General features: G+C 41.2%; 1 long non-coding RNA gene across 1 annotated transcript; it reads left to right on the top strand.

Moving 5' to 3' along the window:
- The first annotated feature begins 105 nt into the window (after nucleotides 1-105).
- LOC123463593 lies at nucleotides 106-22,766 on the top strand. Its single transcript, XR_006639005.1, has 3 exons — nucleotides 106-296; nucleotides 3,079-3,249; nucleotides 20,567-22,766. It is a non-coding gene; the product is annotated as an uncharacterized LOC123463593 (long non-coding RNA).
- The last annotated feature ends 580 nt before the right edge of the window (nucleotides 22,767-23,346 follow it).

The following is a 23,346-nucleotide window of genomic DNA, read 5'->3' as shown; positions in this document are numbered from 1 at the left end:
GACCTCCCGCCTCCCCAGACTCCCGGGCGCGCTCCCTGCGCACCTCCCGCCCGCGCTCTCGGAGGCACCTTTGCGGTGCACCTTCCGCACCTGCAAGCGCCCAGACGGCACCGTGAGGCCGAGAACGGGTGGCCTTATCCGCCCGCACTGCGAGAAGGGCGGCGGGCGGCCCCGGAGGAGGCTGAGGCTGAAGGTGCTGAAATCCGAGCTGGTCTCTGAGGACTCAGCGGCTACAGTAGATGAGGCTTTGCTGTTTGGTTCAGAGAAAGGCCTGGGCAAAGTGCCACAATCCTCAGGTAATTCTGGGGAAAACAAGTCCTGCCACAGGTTACCCTGCACCATCACAGCACTGTCTGCCTTTCTTTAGAGAAGCAACTTAATTCCTTCCAACTCAGCTCTTCTTGGTGAGGTGTTTACATAAAGAGCTGAAATCTTCATTGGTTGAAACAAAAAATTGATCTGGGAAACTTGAATATTTTAATTAGTAAATCCAAGTAAATACCTTAATGATAATCACAAAATAAATTGTGAAAGGGCTCTTAATTTGGGAGGTAGAGGTAGGAGGATCAGCAGTTCAAACCTAGCCTCAATACATAATAAATTAAAAATACAAGACCGCCTGAAACAACAACCAAACAATAACAAGAAAGGGAAGACAAGACAATTTATAAAACCAAACTCATAAAAGTTGCTGTTGCTTGGTATTTTACATTTTAATTTATTTATTTTGACTTTCATTATTTGTTTATGAGAAAGACTGTGTGTGCCAGGGCCTTTTGTTCCTGCAAAAGATCTCCAGATGCATGTGCCACTATAAGTGTCCAGGTTTACATGGGTACTGAGGAATCAAACCCAGACCTGTGGGCTTTGAAAGCAAGCTCCTTTAACTGCTGAGTCATCTCCCCAGCCCTCATTTTGATTTTTTAAAAAATATTTAATTTATATTTATTTATTTGTATTTATTTATTTGAGAGAGAGAGGGAGAGGGAGGGAAAATGGTGGCTGTGCCAGGACCTCCAGCTGCTGAAAATGAATTCCAGATGTATGTGCCCCTTTGTGCACCTGGCTTATGTGGGTCCTAGGGAATGGAACCTGGGTCATTTGGCTTTGCAGGCAAGTGTTTTAACTGTTAAACCATATCTCTAACTCCAAATATTTTTTCAATTTTATTTTATTTATTTGAGAAAGAGAGAATGAGAGAAATAGGTAGGTAGGTAGAGAGAGAGGGAGAGAGAAAGAGAGGGATAGAGAGAGAGAGAATGGGAGCACCAGGGCCTCCAGCCACGCAAAGAATTCTAGGTGTGTGTACCCCCTTGTTCATCTGACATCTGGCTTACATGGTTCCTGGGGAATTGAACCTAGTTCCTTTAGCTTTGCAGGCACGTGCCTTAGCCACTAAGCCACTTCTCCAGCACCCCAATTGTTTTTTAGGTTTCAAAATTTTTATTTATTTGAGAGAGAGAGAAAGAGGGAGAGAGAGACACTGGGTATGCCAGGGCCTTTAGCCACTGCAAAGAAACTCCAGACTTATGCGACACCTTGTTCATCTGGCTTATGTGGGCCCTGGGGTATCTAATGTGGGGTTCCTTTGGCTTTGTAAGCAAGTGCTTTAACCACTAAGCTATTTCTCCAGCCCTCCTCATTTTGATTTTTAAGGCAGGGTCTCACTGTAGCCCAGGCTGACCAGGACATCTATAGCCCCAGGGATAGGGTATCACTCTAGCTAAAACTTGTACCACAGCCTAGAGACTGAAGGAATTAAAGGCATGAGCCAGCATACCCAGGTTGCTTGTTTTGATACTGGATCTTGGGCTGTAGTCTAAGTTGGCCTTGAACCAGGGGTACTGTCTCAACCTTGATTGGGATTACAAGCATGCTTGGCTCCCCAATCTCATTTTTTTTTTTTTTTAATGAGAGAGAAAGAGAGACAGAGAGAGAGAGAGAGAGAGAGAGAGAGACAATTGGTGTACTAGGGCCTCTAGGCACTGTAATTGAACTCCAGACACATGTGTCACTTTGTCCACATGTGTCACCTTGTGTGTCTCGCTTACATGGGACCAGGGGAGTTGAACCTGGGTCCTTAAGCTTTGCAGACAAGTGCCTTAGCTGCTAAGCCATCTCTTCAGCCCGCCAATATCAAATTTAAACATGATTTCTGTTTCAGACTTACTTTCTCAGAAAATGTGGTTGAATACACATAAATAATTTCTTCATCTGTTTATAAGTAACCACAGGATCTGCAGACTTCCCATAACCCAGTAGCTTCAAGTTTTTATTTCTTAATTTTTTTTTAATGTATTTATTTGCAGGTGTGTGTGTGTGGGGGGATAGGCATACTAGGGCCTCTTTCCATTGCAAATAAACTCCATATGTATGGGCCATTTTGTGCATATGACTTTATTTGGGTACTGGGGAATTGAACTCAGGCTATCAGGCTTTGCAAACAAGCACCTTTAGCCACTGAACCATTGTCTCTATCCCTCAAGTTCTTCTTGTAAGTATGAATATGATGTTTACAGGGAACATCAAACTATACAAAAGGGTCAGAGAAGAGGAAAGCGAATGGAGGAACAATTAGCAGGGAAAAGATAATGGAGAAAATAAGATGGGAAAGGAGACTAAGGAAAGAGAAAGAGCATGTATTGATCATGAATTATCTGTCAATTCCTTGGGCTTACATATATTACCACCTCATTTATTCCCATTTGCATGTTAAGTGTTTTTCTTTTTTTTTTTGAGGGTGGGTTTTACTGTAGCCCAGGGTGTCTTGGAACTGACTCTGTAGTCCCAGGCTGGCCTAATAAATACTCTAATAAACAGGGTTACTTCTGTTTTATAATGGAAAGAGATTAGAATGGTAATTCTACCATTTGGAGGCCAAAGAGCTAGGGGGTGGGAGTTGAGCATCCATTTAAACCTAGGACTATTTTGAACTAAAACCCGAGCCTCAAGCCACTGTGCTAAAAGAAGAGGAAACAGTCATGGATCAAGCAGACTGTGTGCCATGCTTCTAACCAACGATGTGAATCTGGAGTTTTTCTTCCTGGAATCATTCTTAACCTCTATTCTGTCTTTCAGGGTCATGGCTTCCCAGTGGCAGACTCTGCAGGGGTTTGCTGAAATGGATGCTTGTGACCTGATGAACTTCCTTTCAGCCCCACCCATCTTTCTCCAGTGGTCCTTCTAGATGTCCATGGCTGGTTTAAACAGTGCTTTCACCTAAACGTTAAGACCAGAGGACTGAGAGTTGTGAGTTAACTAGGGGAGGGGAAGAAAAAGACTCCATGCTCTGGTGCTCTGTAGTCTGTCCCTAAGGCCCAGGAGTTCCTAAGATGATTTCCCTCTCCCTAACTTTTGCTGCTGCTGAACTGGGGAGGAAGACATGTTGGTCCCCTAGGGAAAGTGAGAACCTAGTTTTGCTTCCATCTCTTCCTCCCTTCTTCGCCTCAGCAGGTCATTCTCTGTGCACTACACTAGGGTGGACATTTTGCCACGATGGACATTCATTTTCTAAGGATCACATGTCAGTGCAAGGAGCAGATTTTTTCTGTTAGCATGGTTTTGTAAGAGCCAGTAGTGCAGTTCTAGTCTCTCTATTTTGATGTCATCTTGTGTAGGTAGTGTCAGGCACTGCCAGCTCATTAATATCCAGGCCATTTTGTGTGTGGAAGATTACATTGTAAGCAGTCTTAGCCTTCCTTTGGCTCTTACATCCTTTCTGACACCTCTTTTGAGCTTGGTGGGTGTGAAAGAGTTGTCTTAGTGCTGAACACTCCACTTTCACTTCTTTTCAGCACTATGGTGACTTTTGAGTAACTCCAGTGGTCACCACCATCTGAAAAGAGAAGCTTCTCTAACTAAAAATGAGAGTAACATTAATATATGGGTATACACATTAAAAGTGTTTAGAGGACAGTTTGGTGGGCATATGTATACATTTAGCCAGACAATAGCAGGCATTACTCCTCTAGGGCTCATAATCCTTTTACCATGAAAGGATGTTGGAATTTGTCAAATGCCTTTTTTGCATCTATTGAGATGATCATGTGATTTTTGTCCTCCAGACCATTTATATGATGTACTACATTTATTGATTGGCATATGTTGAACCATCCCTGCATCCCTGGGATAAAGCCAACTTGGTCAGGGTGAATAATCTTTCTTTTAAAGTTACTTATTTTTTAACAACTTCCATGACTGTAAACAGTATCCCATGGTAATGCCCTTCCTCCCCCCACTTTCCCCTTTGAAACTCCATTCTCCATCATATCCCCTCCTCCTCTCAATCAGTCTCTCTTTTATTTTTATATCATGATCTTTTCCTTCTATTATGATGGTCTTGTGTAGGTAGTGTCAGGCACTGTGAGGTTATGGATCTAGGCCATTTTGTGTCTGGAGGTGCACGTTGTAAGGTGTCCTACCCTTCCATTGGCTCTTACATACTTTCTGCCACCTTTTCTGCAATGGACCCTGAGCCATGGAAGGTGTGATAGAGATATTGTAGTGCTGAGCAGTCCTCTGTCACTTCTTCCCAGAACCATGATGCCTTTGGAGTCATCCCAAGGTCACTGCCATCTGAAAAGAGAAGGTTCTCTACCAAAAGAGAAGCATTAACATAGGGTATGAACATTAAGAGAAGTGCTTACTGGGCAGTTTGATGAGCATAGTATATACATTTATCCACACAGCAGCAGACGTTACATCCTTAGGGCTCATGACTACCCCTGTTTTAGATTTTCAGTATCAGGGATGTATTCCTTCCCATGGAGCAGACCTCCAGTCCAGTAAAAGGGCAGTTGGTTTTCACCATGACAGATATGCCACTATTGCACCTGTTGGCTCATTTGGCCTGGCTGGCCGAATATAAGGCTTGCATTGTCCACTGTTAAGTATCTTCACTGGTGATTTCTCTCTCTTCCACTGAACTGCATGCAGAATGGCTTCTTCTAGCTGTTCTACATGGAGGAGGTTATCAGCTCAGTTCCAGCAGGATTTCTCAGTGGCCTTGCAGCCCAAGTATGCGGAGTCTTCAGCAATAGGGTCTTACCATCTATTCCTGGTGGGAAACCAAGGGCCTTGGTAATAGCCTGTAATTTTTTGGGAGCATCAGGACCTCCCTGGCCAACAACTCACTGGAAGGTATCCTATCCCTGGCACTGAAAATTTTCTAGGAACAATCTACGGCTCCTGATTGTTCCATTGTAAAAACGTAGGTTTCCATATGATTTATTTATATCCTCTTAGATTTTGATTAGCCCTCCCTCCACCTTTCCTTTACTCAATCTCTTCCCCTGAGCTCACTTGGGCCTTTTCACCCCCATTAATATATTCTTCTACTTACATATATACAATATCATCCTAGTAAGTACCTTCCCTTCCTTTCTCTTCCCTTTATATCTCTTTTCTAGCTTACTGACCTTTGCTAATGAATTTTCTTCCTACTCACACAGAAGTCCAATCATCTGTAGCTAGGATCCATATATGAGAGAGAACATGTGGCATGTGGCTTTCTGGGCCTGGGTTACTTCACTTGGTATAATCCTTTCAGATCCATCCATTTTCCTGAAAATTTCCTAACTTCATTTTTCTTTAGTGCTGAGTAGAACTCCATTGTATAAATGTGCCACATCTTCATTATCCACTCATCCATTGAGGGACATCTAGGCTGGTTCCATTTCCCAGCTATTATGAATTGATTAGCATTAAACATGGTTCAGCAAGTACCTCTAAGGTAATGAGATGAGTCCTTAGGATATATGCCTAGGAGTGGTATATCTGGTTCATATGGTAGCTCTATTTTTAGCTCTCTTAGGAATCTCCACACTGATTTCCACAATGGCTGGACCAGATTGCATACCTACCAACAGGGTAAAAGGGTTCCTCTTTTTCTGTACCCTCACCAGAATTTATGGTCATTTGTTTTCATGATGGTAGCCAATCTGACAGGAGTGAGGTGGAATCTCAATGTAGTTTTAATCTGCATTTCCCTGATGACTAGTGATGTAGAACATTTTTTTAGATGCTGATATGCCATCTGTATTTCTTCTTTTGAGAACTCTGTATTTAGTTCTATAGCCCATTTTCTTGTGAGAATTTATAATTTATTTTATTGTCTTCATTACAGTGAACATTTAGTAACTATCAAGGTGCTTGGCTATATTACTAATATTTTTAATTTTTTACTTATTATTATTATTAATTAGTTTTGTACTCAGCAAATGCAGTCAATTTGGTACCATTGTTAGGCTCATCCATGTCCTACCCTCTCCCTCTGCCCCCTCCTTGTTGAGGTATATGGGTCATGCATTCTGGTATAGCCCATTTTTTAATTGGGTTGTTTGATTTCTTGTTATTTAATTTTTTGAGTTCTTTGTGTATCCTAGATATTAATCCTCTATCAGATATATAGCTGGCAAAGACATTTTTCCTATTCTGTAGGTTGCCTCTGCTTTATTCACAGTATCCTTGGATGTACAAAATTTTTGTAATTTCATGAGGTCCCAGTGGTTAATCTGTGGTTTTATTGCCTGAGCCATTGGGGTTATATTCAGAAAGTCTTGGCCAAGACCAATATGTTGAAAGGTTTCCCCTACTTTTTCCTCTAGCAATTTTAGACTTTCAGTCTGATGTTAAGGTCTTTAATGCATTTGGACATAATTCTTGTGTATGGAGAGAGAGACAAATTTTCATCCTTCTACAGATACATATCCAGTTTTCCCAGCACCATTTGCTGAAGAGGCTGTCTTTTCTCCAATGAGTATTTTGGGCATTTTTATCGAATATCAGGTGGCTATAGCTACCTGGACTCGCATATGGGTCCTCTATTCTGTTCCATTGATCTACACGTCTGCTTTTATGCCAGTACCATTCTGTTTTTGTTACTACGGCTCTGTAGTATAGGTTAAAATCAGGTATGGTGATACCACCAGACTTATTTTTGTTGCTCAGTATTATTTTAGATATTCAAGACTTTTTTGTGCTTCCAAAAGAATTTTTGGATTGTTTTTTTCTATTTCCATGAAGAATGCCATTGGAATTTTGATGGGGATTGCATTAAATGTGTAGATAGCTTTTGGTAAGATCGCCATTTTAAAAATATTAATTCTTCCAATCCAAGAACAAGGGATGTCTTTCCATTTCCTAGTGTCTTTTGCAATTTCTCACTTGAGTGTTTTAAAGTTTTCATTGTAGAGCTCCTTCACTTGCTTGGTTAGGTTTATTCCAAGGCACTTTTATTTTATTTTATTTTATTTGATATAATTTTGAATGGAAGTAATTCTCTGATTTCATTCTCTGTATGTTTGTTGTAAGCATATAGGAAGGCTACTGATTTCTGTGTCTTTATTTTGTATCCTGCTACATGGCTATAGGTCTTTATTGGCTCTTAACAGTTTGCTGGTAGAGTCTTTATGTATAGAATCATGTCATCTACAAATAATGATAACTTGATCTCTTCCTTTCCAATTTGTTTCCCTTTTATGCATGTCTCTTGCCTTATTGCTATGGCTAAGACTTCCAGTACTATATTAAATAAAAAGTGGGGATAGTGGACACCCTTGTCTTGTTCTTGATTTTAGTGGAAAAGCTTCCAGTTTTTCCCTATTTGGTAATATGTTGGCTATAGGCTTGTCATAAATAGCCTTTATTATGTTGAGATATGTTCCTTCAATTCTCAGTCTCTGTAGGAATGTTATCATGAAGGAATGTTGGATTTTGTCAAATGTTTTCTCTCAATCTAGTGAGATGATCATGTGATTTTTGTCCTTCAGTCCATTTATATAATTTATCAATTTGCGTGTGTTGAACCATCCCTGCATCTCTGGGATAAAGCCTATTTGGTTGGGGTGAATGATCTTTCTGATAATTCTTGCATCCTGTTTAGCAATATTTTATTGAGAATTTTAGCACTTATGCTGATGAGGGAGATTGGTCTCTAATTTTCTTTTTCTGCTCTATTTTTGCCTGGTTTTGGTATCAGGGTGATATTAGCTTTGTAGAAGGAATTTGGTAGAATTCCTTATTTTTCTGTTTTGTGGAAAAGCTTAAGAAGCAATGGTGTTAGTTCTTCTCTGAAGGTCTGCTAAAATCCACCAGTGAATCCATCTGGACCTAGACTTTTTTTGAGTGGGAGATTTTTGATAACTGCTTGTATCACCATACTTGTTATAGGTCTATTTAAGTGATTAATCTCACTGTGTTTTAATTTAGGTAGGTCATATAAATCCAGGAAATCATCCATTTCCTTCAGATTTTCAAACTTAGTGCAGTATATGTTCTTATAGTAAGTCCCTATGATTTTTTGAATTTGTCTGGTATCTGTTGTAATGGTGACTTTTTCATCATGAATTTTGTTAATTTGTGTCTCTTCTCCATTTCTTCTGGTTAGATTTGCTAAGGGTTTACCAATCTTGTTTATCAAGGAACCAACTCTTTGTTTCATTGATTCTTTGGATTTTTTTTTTGTTTGTTTCTATTTCGTTAATTTATGCCCTAATCTTTATTTCTTCCCATGTACTGATTTTTGGTTTGTCTTGTTCTTCTTTTTCAAAGGCTTTGAGGTGAAGCATTAAGTTCTTTACTTGTGACCTTTCTAATTTCTTTTTTTTTTAAAATTTTTATTAGCATTTTCCATGATTATAAAAAAAAAATCCCATGGTAATTCCTCCCCCCCCCTTTCCCCTTTGAAATTCCATTCTCCATCATATTCTAATTTCTTAATATAGGCACTTAAAGCTATAATTTTCCCTCTTAGGACTGCGTTTATTGTGTCCTAAAAGTTTTGATATGTTGTGTTCTTATTATCATTTGACTCTATTAAATTTTTGATATTCTTCATGATTTCTTTATTGACCCATTCATCATTTGTTTGTTTGTTTGTTTTTTGAGGTAGGGTCTCACTCTACCCCAGGCTGACCTGAAATTCACTCTGTAGCCTCAGGGTGGCCTTGAACTCAAGCAATCCTATTTCTGCCTCCTGAGTGCTGAGATTAAAGGCGTGTGCCACCATGCCCAGCTTAACACTTTTTTTGTACTCACAATTCTTAAGTTTTATCTCTTCATAGTGTCCTTAATGTCTTGAAACTCCCATGCATACCTTCTTATTAATTTAACTTTCCCGTGGTTGGAATGTTCTAGATTTGCCACCTTGTCTTCTAGTTTAGATTTTTTGTCTTCTCCGTGATTCATTCTACAGGTGAGATTTTCTATGGGGTTAAAAAAATTGCATTTATTTATTTATTTACTTATGCAAGAGAATGAGAAAGAGAGAGAAAGATAAGGAGAGAAAGAAAGAATGGGCATATCAGGGCCTTTAGTCACTGCAAATGAACTCCAGACACATATACCACCTTGTGCATCTGGCTTACGTGGGTTCTGGGGAACTGAATCTGGGTCCTTAAGCTTCATAGGCAAGTGCTTTAGCTGCTAAGCCATCTCTCCAGCTCTCTATGGAGTTTTTGACTTACTGTGTTTTCCATTTCAGGTTGGCATTTCTTCAATATTTTGATTTCCTTATTCATATCTTGTATTGACCTCCTTATTCATTAAGTTGAGTTCCTTACATTCTCTTGGGATTTTTGCCTGGATTTTGTTTTCTTCATTGAAATATTTGAACCTGTGATTTCTTTGTGATTTATTTGCTTGAATTCTCTTCCTTACATTTCAGCTAATTCAGTCTCACTGGTCCCTCTGGACCAGGCTGACAGGCTGGCCTGGAACTCACTCTGTAGTTCCAGGCTGTACTCAAACTCACAGTGATCCTCCTATCTCTGTCTGGGATTAAAGGTATGCACCACCATGCCCAATTCTATAATTGTTTCTTTGAGGCAGGGCTTTACTCTAGCCCAGGTTGACCTGGAACTTACTCTGTAGCCCAGGCTGGCCTCAAATTCACAGTGTTTCTCTAACCTCAGCTTCCCAAGTGCTGAGATTAATGGTGTAAGCCACCATGCCTGGCAGGACTTGTAATTTTTGGAGAAGTTGTATTGTTTTGATTTATGTATTTCTTTTATTATTGCATTGATATTTTTGTATTTTAAATTATTTCCTGCATGAGTTTTCTGTTTATTAGCTTCATTCTTACATATGTAGGTCAGAAGTAGTATCTTCAGAGTAGGAGCTAAAGGTTCCAGATGTGGCTTCTGTATTACTCCCAGAGTTACTCACGTAACTCAACCTGGTGGATATGCCTGCTATGAAGATAACCTAGTTGCAAGTTAACACAATGTTCATTTTGACTTCATTAGTTCCTGGTGAGTAGGACATGTGCTGGGGTTTGATTACTTAAAAGTGTGAGGGGTGTGAGGTGAACTAGTGTGAGGACTAGTTCTAACCTTGAAGTGTGAGGGGTGTGAGGTGAACTAGTGTGAGGACTAGTTCTAATCTTGAAAAAGACTGAGGTGGCACAAGTACCTAAGAGAGAGAAGTTGGGATATTGTTAGTTTCCACAGATTTGAGAGTTTGTTGAGGCTATGGATGGTTGTAGTTATGGAGAATAAAGAGGAGGGGACACGAGGAGAGAATGTGGAAAAGAGGTTGAAGAGTGGGGAAGTATACAAGTTTTGTGTAGGAAGAATAGTAGAGAGATTCTAATCATAGGCTGAGTGTAGAAAAATACATAGCACACCTAAAATCTAACTGAGCAATATACAAATACAAACAAAATCATGTAATATATAGGCCTGAGTAGAGATTTTAAAAAAGGCCCTAAACTTGGTATCATGTTTTACATCTTTAATACAGGAGGCTGAGGCAGGAGGATCCCTGTGAACTCAAAGGTAGCCTACGTTGCAGGGTTGCAGTAAGTTCTAGGTCAGCCTTCACTAGAGTGAGACCCTGCCTAAAAAAAGCTGGGGGAGGGGGTTAAAAATTAAGAAATATCAAATGTGACAAATGTTGATCTTAACACAAATATTTAAAAATGGATAAGAAAACTAAATGTACATCAGATCTAACAAATCCGAATTTTTGCCATAGTGGGCTAGGTTTAAAATATTTTCCCCCTGGGAGTTTTTGTTTGTTTGTTTGTTGTTGTTGTTTTTAATTTAGTAACTTGCCCTTGTGATGGAAGTTGCAACAAGCACTCCCAGTACAAACCACATACCCAGCTTTAGGGCATGTGCTGTCCCAGTGTAAACCAGCCCAGTCACCTTTGGTGTGACTTCTGACTCATCTATGTTGAGTTGGTTCTCTCTTTGGTGCACTATGGGCTTGTCTCAGCTGGGTGAACCAGTCGGAGGTTCACATCATCTGGTGTAGATGCTGTGTGTGGGAGGGGTTGTGAGATCCACTGACATCCTGTGATCTCCAGTAGTGTTCCTTGCGCTGGTGCGAGAGAGAAGTTGTGAAATGTTATGTGGAGCTGTTTGCAGCTGCTCAGCTGGTCCCTACTTGTCTTCTCTTTCAGGTTCTTTGATTTTGCAGTCAGTGTGAGTAGGGAAAAAAACTTTCCCATTAGTTCCCAGTGCTCTTGCTTCTAAGGAAAGGCAGGGCAAAGAAGCACTTTCCAAAAGCCCAATACTTGTTGATTGCTTGATTTCTGGTAGCTATCTCTCTCCTGATTCTCTGCAGGGGTCTCACCTGGTCTCATTTCTTTTGTATTACCTAGTTGTGATAGTTAAGATGTTGTCAACTTGATCTGTTTAGTAATCCACAGAAATCCCTTTTGGGTGGGTCTTAGAAGTTGCTTCCAGGAAGGATCAACTAAAGGAGGAAGTCCTTTCCCCAGAGTGAGCTCTTCCCCAGAGTGGGCAGCCCTGCTCAGAGGGGGACTTGATATAGGGAAGCTCTGGGTAGAAAGGGCCCTTCCTTCCTTCCTCCCTCCCCTCCCTCCCTCCCTCCCCTCCCTCCCTCCCTCCCTCCCTCCTTCCTTCCTTCCTTCCTTCCTTCCTCCCATCCACTTGGCTGCTGGAGCTGCCTTCCAGCATGGACTGAAGACCAGTATCAACTGAAGACCCGCATGTTTCAAAACCCAGCAGCTCCTTAGGAAGCCTCCAGGCCTTCCGACACCATCTGCAGTGCCGGGTTGGGACTGCTGAGGCATCTGGCCACATGGACTGAGCAGCTACCAGGTTCCATGATTCCCGGGCCTGCAATAAACTAATCCAATAAATTCCCTTTTTAAAATAATTCATTCTAGCAATTCTGTTCCTCTAGAGAACCCTGACTAATACACTAGTACACTGCTTTTTTCTAAAGAAAAGTGTGTAGTGTGTTTTCTAGCATCTTCCCACCCTCTACCCCCACCTCACCCCCACCCCCATGTTTCACTGGAGAGGCTTGTATTTTGCTATTTTAACCAGAAGTTACAGGTAATTTTTATGGTGTTTCGTCAAATGGTAACCTCAACATTTAATCTATATTTCCCAGAATTGCTACCACCTTGCAAATTCATTTAAATGTCAGTTTTAAAAAATATTTTATTTTTATTTATTTATTAATTTTTTTGACAGAGAAAGAGGGAGAGAGAGAATGGGTGCACCAGGGCCTCCAGCCACTGCAAATGAACTCCAGACATGTGTGCCCCCTTGTGCATCTGGCTAACACGGTCCTGGGGAATCAAGCCAGGGTCCTTTGGCTTTGCAAGCAAATGCCTTAACCACTAATCCATACCTCAAGCCATAAATGTTTAAAAATTGTTTGAGATATTCTTAGTGGCTGCATATGTAAAGATGCTGGGCATGGTGGCGCACACTTTTAATCCCAGCACTTAGGAGACAGAGGTAGGTGGATTGCCCTGAGTTCAAGGCCACCCTGAGACTATATAGTGAGTTCCAGGTCAGCCTGGACTAGAATGAGACCCTACCTCGAAAAACCAAAAAAAATAATAAAATAAAAAAAAATTAGAATATATGTAAAGAAAATATAATCTGTTTTGGGATTTCTCTCATTATTTCTCCTATATATAAAGTTTCAAAACATTCTGAATATGTCAATTTTCATTTCAGATATTATCAAAGCTATATCATTAGATAAGTGAAGCTCATGGGTGTTATTTCTTTTGTTATTGAAAGAAACATTTTATCAATAAGTAGCCCAAGGCTCCTAATGCTTTTTTTTCTTAATGCTTTTTATTTTAAATTCTACTTTGTCTCATATAAGATTGTATTGGTAAGAGAATAGGAGCAAGATAGTCTTTTCGAATTTGTTTTTTGTTATTGACAACATTCATAATTATGGACAATAAACCATGATAATTCCCTCCTCCCCTCACTTTCCCCTTCACAACCTCACTCTCCCTCATATCCTCTCCCTCTCTCGATCAGTATCTTTTATTTTGATGTCCTCATCTTTTCCTCCTTTTTTGTTTTTCTTGTTGGTTTTTCAAGGTAGGGTTTCGCTCTAGCTCAGGCTGACCTGGAATTCACTATGTAGTCTCAGGGTGGCCTTTAACTTACAGCAATCCTCCTACCTCTGCCTCTCAAGTGCTGGTATTAAAGGTGTGTGCAACCATGCCCAGCTTTCTCCTATTTTTTAATTAACAACTTTCATAATTATAGACAATAAACCATGGTAATTCCCTCCCACCCCATTTCCCCCTTTGCAACTCCACTCTCCATTATATACTTCCCCCTCTCAATCAGTCTCTCTTTTATTTTGATGTTATCATTTTTTTTCTCCTATTATGATGGTCTTGTGTAAATAGTGTCAGGCACTGTGAGGTCATGGGTATCCAGGCCATTTTGTGTCTGAAGAGTGTATTGTAAAGAGCCCTATTCTTCCTTTGGCTCTTAAATTCTTTCTGTCCCTTCTTCCGCAATAGACCTTACGTCTTGCAGGGTGGGTGTGATAGAGATTTTTCAGTGCTGAGCACTCCTCTGTCACTTCTTCTCAGCACTATGGTGTATTATGAGTCACCCCCAAGGTCACTGCCATCTTAAAAGAGAAGCTTCTCTAACCAAAAGTGAGAGTAGCATTAATATATCATTATGAACATTAAGAGATGTACTTATTGGTCAGTTTGGTGAGCATAATATATGCATTTATCCAGATACCAGCAGGTATTACACCTCTAAGACTCATCACTTCCCCTGTCATAGGTTTTCAGTATCAGGCATGTATTCCCTCCCATGGAGTGGGACTGTAGTCCAATAAGAGAATAGTTGGTTTCTCCCATAATGGGCATGCCACTATTGCACCCATTGACTCATTTGGCTTGGCTGGACCAACTTAAGGCATGTAGTGTCCACTGTTGTTTATCTCCACTAATGACTTTTCTCTCTCCCATTGAACTGCATGCAGCATAGCTTTTTCCAGTTTTCTATCATCTGGTCTATATGGACAAGGTTTTCAGCTCAGCTCCGGCAGGATTTCTTAGTGATGTTGCAGCCCAAGCATGTGGAGTCTTTAGCCTCAGTAATGGCCTGTAATGTTTTGGGAGCATCAGGGACTTCCCAGGCCAATAATTCACTGGAAAGTATCCTATGCCTGGAACTGAATATTTTCTTAATTTTTATTAACATTTTCCATGATTATAAGAAAATATCCCATGGTAATACCCCCCCCCCAATTTTCCCCTTTGAAAGTCCATTCTTCATCATATCCCGTCCCCGTCTCAACCAGTCTCTCTTTTGTTTTGGTGTTATGATCTTTTCCTCCTCTTATGATGGTCTTGTGTAGGTAGTGTCAGGTACTATGAGGTCATGGATATCCAGGCCATTTTATGTCTGGAGGGAGCACATTGTAAGGAGTCCTACCCTTCCTTTGGCTCTTACATTCTTTCCCCCACCTCTTCTGCATTAGACCCTGAGCTTTGGAAGGTGTTATCAAGATGTTACTCAGTACTCCAGTCACTTCTTTCCAGCACTGTTACCTTCTGAGTCATCCCAAGATCACTGCCATCTGAAAAGGGAAGATTCTCTACCCAAAGTGAGAGTAGCATTAATATAATGGTATAAATATTAAGAGAAGTGCTTACTGGGCAGTTTGATAAGCATAGTATATACATTTTTCCAGACATCAGCAGATGTTACACCCCTAGGGCTCATGACTACCCTTGTTTTAAGTTTTCAGTATCGGGGATGTGTTTCCCCCCTCCCCCATTGAGTGGGCCTCCAGTCCAATTGGAGGGCAGTTGGTTTCCACCATGACAGACCTGCCACTATTGCACCCGTTGTCTCATGTGGCCTGGATGGCCAATTACAAGGCTTGCAGTATCCACTGTTGAGTATCTTCACTGGTGGTATCTCTTTCTCCCATTGAACTACATGTAGAATAGCTTCTTCCAGCTTTCTGTCAGCTGGTCTACATGGAGGAGGTTATTAGCTCAGTGGAACTGAATATTTTCTAACAACAATCTATGGCTTCTGGATGTGCCAATGTCCAAAAATGTAGGTTTCTATATGACTTATTCATACTCTCTTAGATTTTGATTAACCCTCTCCCACCCTTCCTTTACTCAATCTCTTCCCCTGACCTCACTTAGGCATTTCCACCCCCAGTAATCTGTTATTCTGCTTACATATATATAATACCATCCCCTTAAGTCCTCCCTTTTTGTCCCTCTCTTATAGCCCCTTTCTTGCTTAGTGGCCTCTCCTACCATGTTGGGAGTCTTTTTTTTTTTTTAAATTTATAACAGTTTTGATCCTGTGCTTGTTATCAGTCTGTTTAATTGATTTATCTCATCTTGATTTAATTTTTGGAGGCCATATAAGTTAAGGAATTCATCCATTTCTTTCAGGTTTTTAAACTTACAGGAGAATATGTCAAGATCTTTTATTTATTTTTTTATTTTTGTTTTGTTTTGGAGGTATAGTCTTTTGTAGCCCAGGCTGACCTGGAATTCACTATGTAGTCCTAAGCTGGCCTCAAATTTATGGTGATCCTCTTACCTCTGGCCTCTAAGTGCTGCAGTTAAATCCAGGTGCTACCATGTCTGGCTCACTCAAGATCTTTAGAGGAAGATGACTGTGATAGATGCAGATACCTTCTGCCCAAGATCCAAAATGAGACCACAGGTTGCCACTCTCTAGTTTCTTATCAATTTTTCTAGAAATTTTCTTTTTACTGTTGCTGATTTAAGGTTATTTTTAGAACTATTTATGCTTTAGAACCCATTCTTTTTTTTCTTTTAATTTTTATTAGCATTTTCCATGATTATAAAAAAAATCCCATGGAAATTCCCTCCCTCCTTCCCCCACACTTTCCCCTTTGAAATTCCATTCTCCATCATATTACCTCCCCATCACAATCATTGAGAACCCATTGTTTTATAAACTATTTGTTTTTGACACTTTCATACATATAGATAGCATTTTAGTCATATGTACCCCACATTAGCTTCATTTATGCCCCTTAGTCTTCTTGTACTCCTTCTTATAATCTTTTACTAGTGGCTATGACTTAGAAGAGGATGATTCTCCCTTTCTGGTTGTCTTTAATTATCATCAACTCCTTAGGGAGGGAGTGGTCTCCTAAGCTCCTCTCCTGTCTAAAACACAATGATGACTGGCCCATCATGAGCAGGTCTTGTACAGGTAATCACATCTGGTGTGAGTTTATAAGTGCAGTGGTTATGTCCTATCCAGACACCAGAGTCCCTCCCTATCCTCCAACTTTTACATTCTTTCTGTCCCATCTTCCACAATGTTCTCTGGGCCCAGGAGGAGATGATGCCTATGTGTCATTTAGGGACAAGCACTCATCATTTATTTATTTTCAGTGTTTGATAAGCTATTACTCTCCACATTGACTGCCTCATATTGCCTAAACGATTTTAAAAAAAGAGCTTTTCTGATTGGGACTGAGAACAGAACTGATCTATAGATATAAAGAGAAATACTTATGAGGCAGTTTAACAACACATCTGTTTAGAAATACAGCAAAAACATGTTCTTCCCTGGGGCCTATATTCTCCCCAGCTAGAGCATTTTGACCAGTTGTCAGTGCCAGACATGGACTTGTGGAACAAGCCTCAACTCTAATCATAGGACTGTTGGGTATCCCTGCAACCTTCATGCCATTATTGTACCTGAAGGCGCATATTGCCTGGGAGTATTGTAGGATGCAGGTGCTGGCTGGTGCTGATGACTTTTCTCTGCTAGAAGCTCACATAGCATCTCCTGGCACTATTAAAGCCAGCCAACAGACAGGAAGCCACTGCCTGAGCTCCAGTTCAATTTTCTTTTGTCCTAGATTTATCAAGTTTTCTTCAGCAATAGGGTCTTCTAGTGCTGGTGAGAATGCAAGAGGCATGGCAATAACTTGTATTTTTCTAGGGCCTCAGAGGCTTCACTGACCAACAACTCACTGGTACTATTGCTTGATAAGCCATGGAGCAGCATTGCCCATCTGTGTAGGATTCCTCCACTCATTCTATTATTGTTTTCTATTTATATAGTTTTTATTAGGTTTACTAAATAGTAGGATTTTTTATGGTTTTTCCATATCTCCTAAATTTTGGTTAGCCCTCCCTCTATCCACTCTTAATATTGATTTTTGCATTCTTCATAATTTCTTGATGTGAGTCTAATACCTGTCTACAGTTTACCTTAGAGCTGACTAAAATAAACAACCCTCAATGGCTTTTAAGTGTGTAATTTTATTTCCAAGGACCTAGTCAGCTTCCCTTGGTTTCAGATCCTTTAATCATCTGAGTTGCTAGGTAACGAACCCAGCCATTAGGTGACTTCTTAGATGGCAACCACTGCAACAGGCCAGACATCCCAAACCTAAAAGTGCCTATGTATTAATTACTTTCAAATCATTGCAATCAATATATGTGAAAACTCAACCTAAAAGAGAAAGGGCTTATTTTGGATCATGTTTTCAGAGGGTTCAGTCTATGGTTGTTGGTCCCATGTGCCTGGTCAGAATGTTGTGTTTATTGGTCAGGGCTGTCTAGAGGAACAGAACTGATAGAATGAATTATATTAAAGGGGAATTTATTGGATTACCTTACAACAGTCCAACAATAGCAGATCACAGGCCTGAGAGTCAAGGAACCTGATAGCTGCTCAGTCCATGAGGTTGGTTGCCTCCGTAGTCCCAATCCAGCACTGAAGGACTGGAGGTGTCCTGTACAGATGCTAGTCTTCGGTCCACGTTGGTCTTCAGTCTGCACTGGAAATCAGCAAGTAGTACAGGCAGCCAGGTAGAAGGGGAGGAGAATACTTTTCTTCCCAGAGCTTCTTTTGATAAAGCCTCCCCTCAGAGAGGCGCTACCCACTCTGGGGGAAGAGCTTACCCTGGGGGAAGGATTCCTCCTTTAGTTAATCCTTCCTGGAACCAACCTCAGAGACCCACTTATGAGGAATGTCTGTGGATTCGTAAATAGATCAAATTGACACAAACTTAACCATCAGAAGTCTACCCCTTGTCAACTTGATACCAATCCATATCTCTTTACATCATACTTAATTTCCAAATGAAGACAGTAGCAAGGTCATAACTCTACCTAACATGATATATTCCTTGTACAACCAGAAACGCACCCCCCCCATACAATGCAAGGTTCCATGAGGAATGCTCAGTCTCTAATATAATAAGTCAACAGTGTCTAATTAGCAATATGATCTTAATCAGTATTAATTACCTAATACAGGAATACTGGAAGAACAAAAGCATCTTAATATTGGTATAGAAATGTACAAGCATTCTTTTTTTTTTTTTTCCAGACATTCTTAACAAGGTAAGACAGAAGCACTCATGGCAATTACAGTCCACATTTTTGTAACTGATCATGTGGCCTTATCTGGTATTTATAACTGCCTTCTTCTACTACCCATTCTGTATTACCTCCACTGTCAGCAAGTCTTAGTGCTTTACTTGGAGGGGTGACTCATACCTTCATTCCTGAAGGATCTGGACCATTTACCACACTTCCTTCATTGGGTTGTTGCAGTCATCTATTGACTTTGATAACAGGGCATGGTAACACCATGAGGTGCCCTAAAGGATTTCTTGTACTTCAGACATACTGTTCCTTACCTCCATTGTGGGAACAGCAATCCAAGTTACCCCTGGTAGTCTTGATCATTCACCCTGCTATCACTGTAACTCCTTTCTCAGCCTGTTTACTCAAGGGCATCAGGATCCCAAAGTGGGCCAGGGGGAAGTCTTAGCTTCCAGTTCAATAGACTGTTCTTTGTGCCTCCTGGCAACAGCACTTCTCCCTCTAGAACCAAGACCTCTAGGCCAGCAAAGCATAAGGTTGCAGGAACAGGAAGCAAAAGTTTGGCTAATGGGTCATTTGGGGTGATGGTAAGTGGGACCATTCCCATTTCCACCCTTTGATTCTTGGATGCAGGAATCCAGGCTATAGGAGAAACAGCACCATATATAGGATGCTGATTCAGATCATACACAACCTGTTGGAGGATACTCCCCCAGCCCTCCAAGCTACTGCCAAGTAGTTGGTGCTGTATCTGTTTCTTTAAAAGGTGATTCCACTGTTCTATCAAGCCAGCTGCTTCAGGATAGTGGGGCACATGGTAAGACCAGTGAATTCCATGATCATGAGTCTACTGCCATACTTCTTTGGCTGTGAAGTGAGTTCCTTGGTCAGAAGCAATGTTGTGTTGAATACCATGATGGTGGATAAAGGCATTCTGTAAGACCACAGATGGTAGTTTTTGCTGAAGCCTTACGTACAGGAAAAGCAAAATGCAAACCCAGAATAAGTGTCTATTCCAGTAAGGACAAAATGCTGCCCTTTCCATGATGGAAGAGGTACAATGTGGTCAACTTGCCACCAAGTTGCTGGCTGGTCACCCCAAGGAATGCTGTTATATCTGGGGCTCATAATTGGTCTCTGCTATTGGCAGACTTGGCACTGAGCAGTAGCTGTAGCCAGGTCAGCCTTAGTTAGTGGAAGTCCATGTTGTTGGGCCCATGCATAACCTGCGTCTCTGCCTCCATGGCCACTTTGTTCATGGGCCCATTGGGCAATTACAGGGGTGGCTGAGGAAAGAGGTTGGCCACTATCCACAGAATAGGTCATTTTATCTACTTGATTATTAAAGTCATCCTCTGATGAGGTCACCTTCTGATGAGCATTTACATGGGACACAAGTATCTTTATATCCTTTGCCAATTCAGAGAGTCCTATTGACATACACTTTTCCGAAATGTCCTTCTCACAAATTTTCCAATTGTGTTCCTTCCAAATCCCAGACTATCTAGCCAAACCATTGGCCACAGCCCATGAATCAAAAACAATATCACATCCACAGAGGGACTGCAAAAATTAATATCACTATGAGAGACTTGAAGGATGCAGAAGTGGTGTATAAACACACATTTGGCCATTTTTCCTTCCAAGCAAAATGCACAACCATGTGTACTGCTCATGGTTCTGCCCATTGTCAAGACTTCCTTTCACCAGAGTCCTTCAGAGTTGTCCCACAAAAGGGCTGTAATGCTGCAACTCTCCACTTCTGGGAGGTGACTGCATAACGTGCTGACCCATCTGTAAACCATGTCCTAGTCTTCTCTTCTTCAGTCAGTTGATCATAGGGCACACCCCATGATGCCATAGGTGCATGCTTAGGGGCAGAAGGCATTGTAACAGAAGTAGCAACCATAGGCATTTGGGCAACTTTCTCATGTAACTTATTTGTACCTACAGGGCCTGCTCCAACCTAATCACATATATCCCACTTTCACTTGATGATGGACTGGTTCTGTGGGCATCCAACTTTATGGCCTGGTGGGTCAGATAACACCCAGCGCATAACGGGCAGCTCAGGTTGCATAGTAACTTGATGGCCCATCATCAAGCATTCAGTTTCTACTAAGGCCCAATAGCAGGCCAAGAGCTGTCTCTCAAAGGGAGAATAGTTGTCTGAAGATAATGGCAAGGCCTTGCTCCAGAATCCTAAGGGCCTCTGCTGTGATTCACCCACCTATGGAGGCCTGCCAAAGACTCCAAATCCCTGTCCAGCATTGAAACTTAAGTACCATTGGATCTGCTGTATCATACAGCCCAAGTGGCAGAGCAGCCTGCCCAGCAGCCTGGACCTGTTGAAGAACCTTCTCTTGTTCTGGGCCTCACTGAAAACTAGTAGCTTTCCCAGTCACTTGGTATATGGGATGGAGTAAGACACTCAAGTGAGGAAAGTGCTATCTCCAAAATCCAAATATGCCCACTAGATGTTGTGCTTCTTTCTTAGTAGTAGGAGGGGCCAAATGCAACTACTTATCCTTCACCTTAGAAGAATGTCCCTGCATGCCCCACACCACTGAACTCGAAATTTCACGGAGGTGGAAGGGCCTTGAATTATGGATGGATTTATTTCCCATCCCCTGATGCACATATGCTCTACTAGCAACTACAGAGTAGCTGTCACCTCCTGCTCATTTGATCCCATCAGCATAATGTCATCGATATAATGGACCAATTTGACAGCTTGTGGAAGGGACAGGTGATCAGGATCCCTGCGAACTAAGCTATGACACAGGCTGGAGAGTTAATATAACCTTGAGGTAAAACAGTAAATGTGTACTGCTGACCTTGCCAACTGAAAGCAAATTTCTGCTTGTGGTTGTTATGAACAGGTATGGAGAAGAAAACATTCACAAGATCAACAGCTACATACCAGGTACCAGGAGATGTGTTAATCTGGTCAAGTAAAGAAACCACATCTGGTACAGCAGCTGCAATTGGAGTTACCACCTGATTAAGTTTCTGATAATCCTCTGTCATTCTCCAGGATCCATCTGTCTTCTAAACAGGCTAAAGAGAGTTAAATAGAGACATGGTGGAAGTCACCACTTCTGCATCCTTCAAGTCTCTCATAGTGGCATTAATTTTTGCAGTCCCTCTGTGGATGTGATATTGTTTTTGGTTCACTATTTTCCCTGGTGGAAGGAGTTCCAATGGCTTCCATTTGACCTTTCCAACAATAATGGTCCTCACTATACAAGTCAGTGAACCAATGTGGGGGTTCTGCCAACTCCTAAGTATATTTATTCCAATTATGTTTTCTAGGACTAGGGAAATAACTACAGGGTGAGTTCTGGGGCCCACTGGATCCACTGTCAGTCTCACATTTGCCAAAACTACATTGATCACATAACTTCTGTAAGCATCTGCCTTAACTGGAGGGCCATGATGCTGTTTGGGGTTTCCAGATGTCAGTGTCAAACCAAAGGTCTACACAAGTCATACTGTTATGAGCATTGTTTTGCCTCTACTGTCCATTACAGTAAACACACACACCTTGCCTTTGACAATTCAGCACGGCCACCTGGCCCTTGTTACTCCAAGATCCAGTTTGACCCATTGCATTTAAGTCACCTAATACAACAACTGCATCTCTCACTTTACATAAAAGACCAATGACTGGGTATTGTAAGTATGCTGGTGCTCCCCTTGCAAATCTATTTCTTATAGTCTTAGTGAAAGGCGCATCTTCTGGATGCTCCCATTGTGGGGGCAAAGATGAGTTTACATGGCAAATCCATTCCAGAATTCCAAGTTTTCTGAGCCTTTTAACCCCTTCATCAACATTAAGCCAAGGGATATCAGGCAGCTTGAGCTCATTCACAGTAGGTCATCTTTGGATCCATATTACAGCCAACCAATCAAATAAACTCTTGGCAAGTCTTTCAACTGCATGAGCTGCAGTGTTAAATCTAAAATCTCTGCTCAGTGGGCCAATTTCAATAATTTCAGCCTGATATAATCTTATATTGAAATGCAGGAAACTTAGTAAAGAAACAGCTGGGGACAGCCTGAACTATATATTCAGGAAGGAGTAAATCAAAAATAGGCTAAAAGATAGGCTGCAGGTGGCCCAAGATATGGGATGGTCAGGTCAACCTAAACTTTATGTCCCGGGAAGAGGATAAACAAAAATACAGTTTTGAGAAAAACCAAAATAATAAAATAGTTCCCAAGACAGCCTGACCAAGGACTTAAACTCTGGTTATGCATAAATAAGATATGTAGACATAACTGTACAAGCTTTGCAAATACCCTTGTGAGACACCCCCTTTCTCTTCCTTGCTAAAAGCCCTATAAAACAAACACCCAATAGGGCTCAGGGTTGACTCCTCTGTCTCCTGCATGAGATACATGTCAACCCCAGAGCTCTGGTCATCCCGAATAAAGCCTCATGCTTTTGCAGCGAGTTTGGTCTCCCGTGTGTCTTTGGGTGCGTGCTATCTCGAGACTTGAGTGAAGGTCTCCCTCTGGGGGTCTTTCAATATTACTTCCACCATCATCCCACACCCTTAAAATACATTCCCACACATAATCCCCATGTTTCTGCCTGCACAAGTTAGAAAGCTCCTGAAGTTCTTTAGGGGTGTACCTCACCTCCTCTTGAGCCATGCTTTCTAGCTCACCTTTAGGGGCCTGTCTAGCCTTATGCCTTGTTATTAGCCTAGAGGCAAAGATGGGTG

This window comes from Jaculus jaculus, chromosome 9, assembly GCF_020740685.1.
Source record: "Jaculus jaculus isolate mJacJac1 chromosome 9, mJacJac1.mat.Y.cur, whole genome shotgun sequence".
Taxonomy (NCBI): domain Eukaryota; kingdom Metazoa; phylum Chordata; class Mammalia; order Rodentia; family Dipodidae; genus Jaculus; species Jaculus jaculus.
This window is presented reverse-complemented; position numbering and strand designations above follow the sequence as displayed.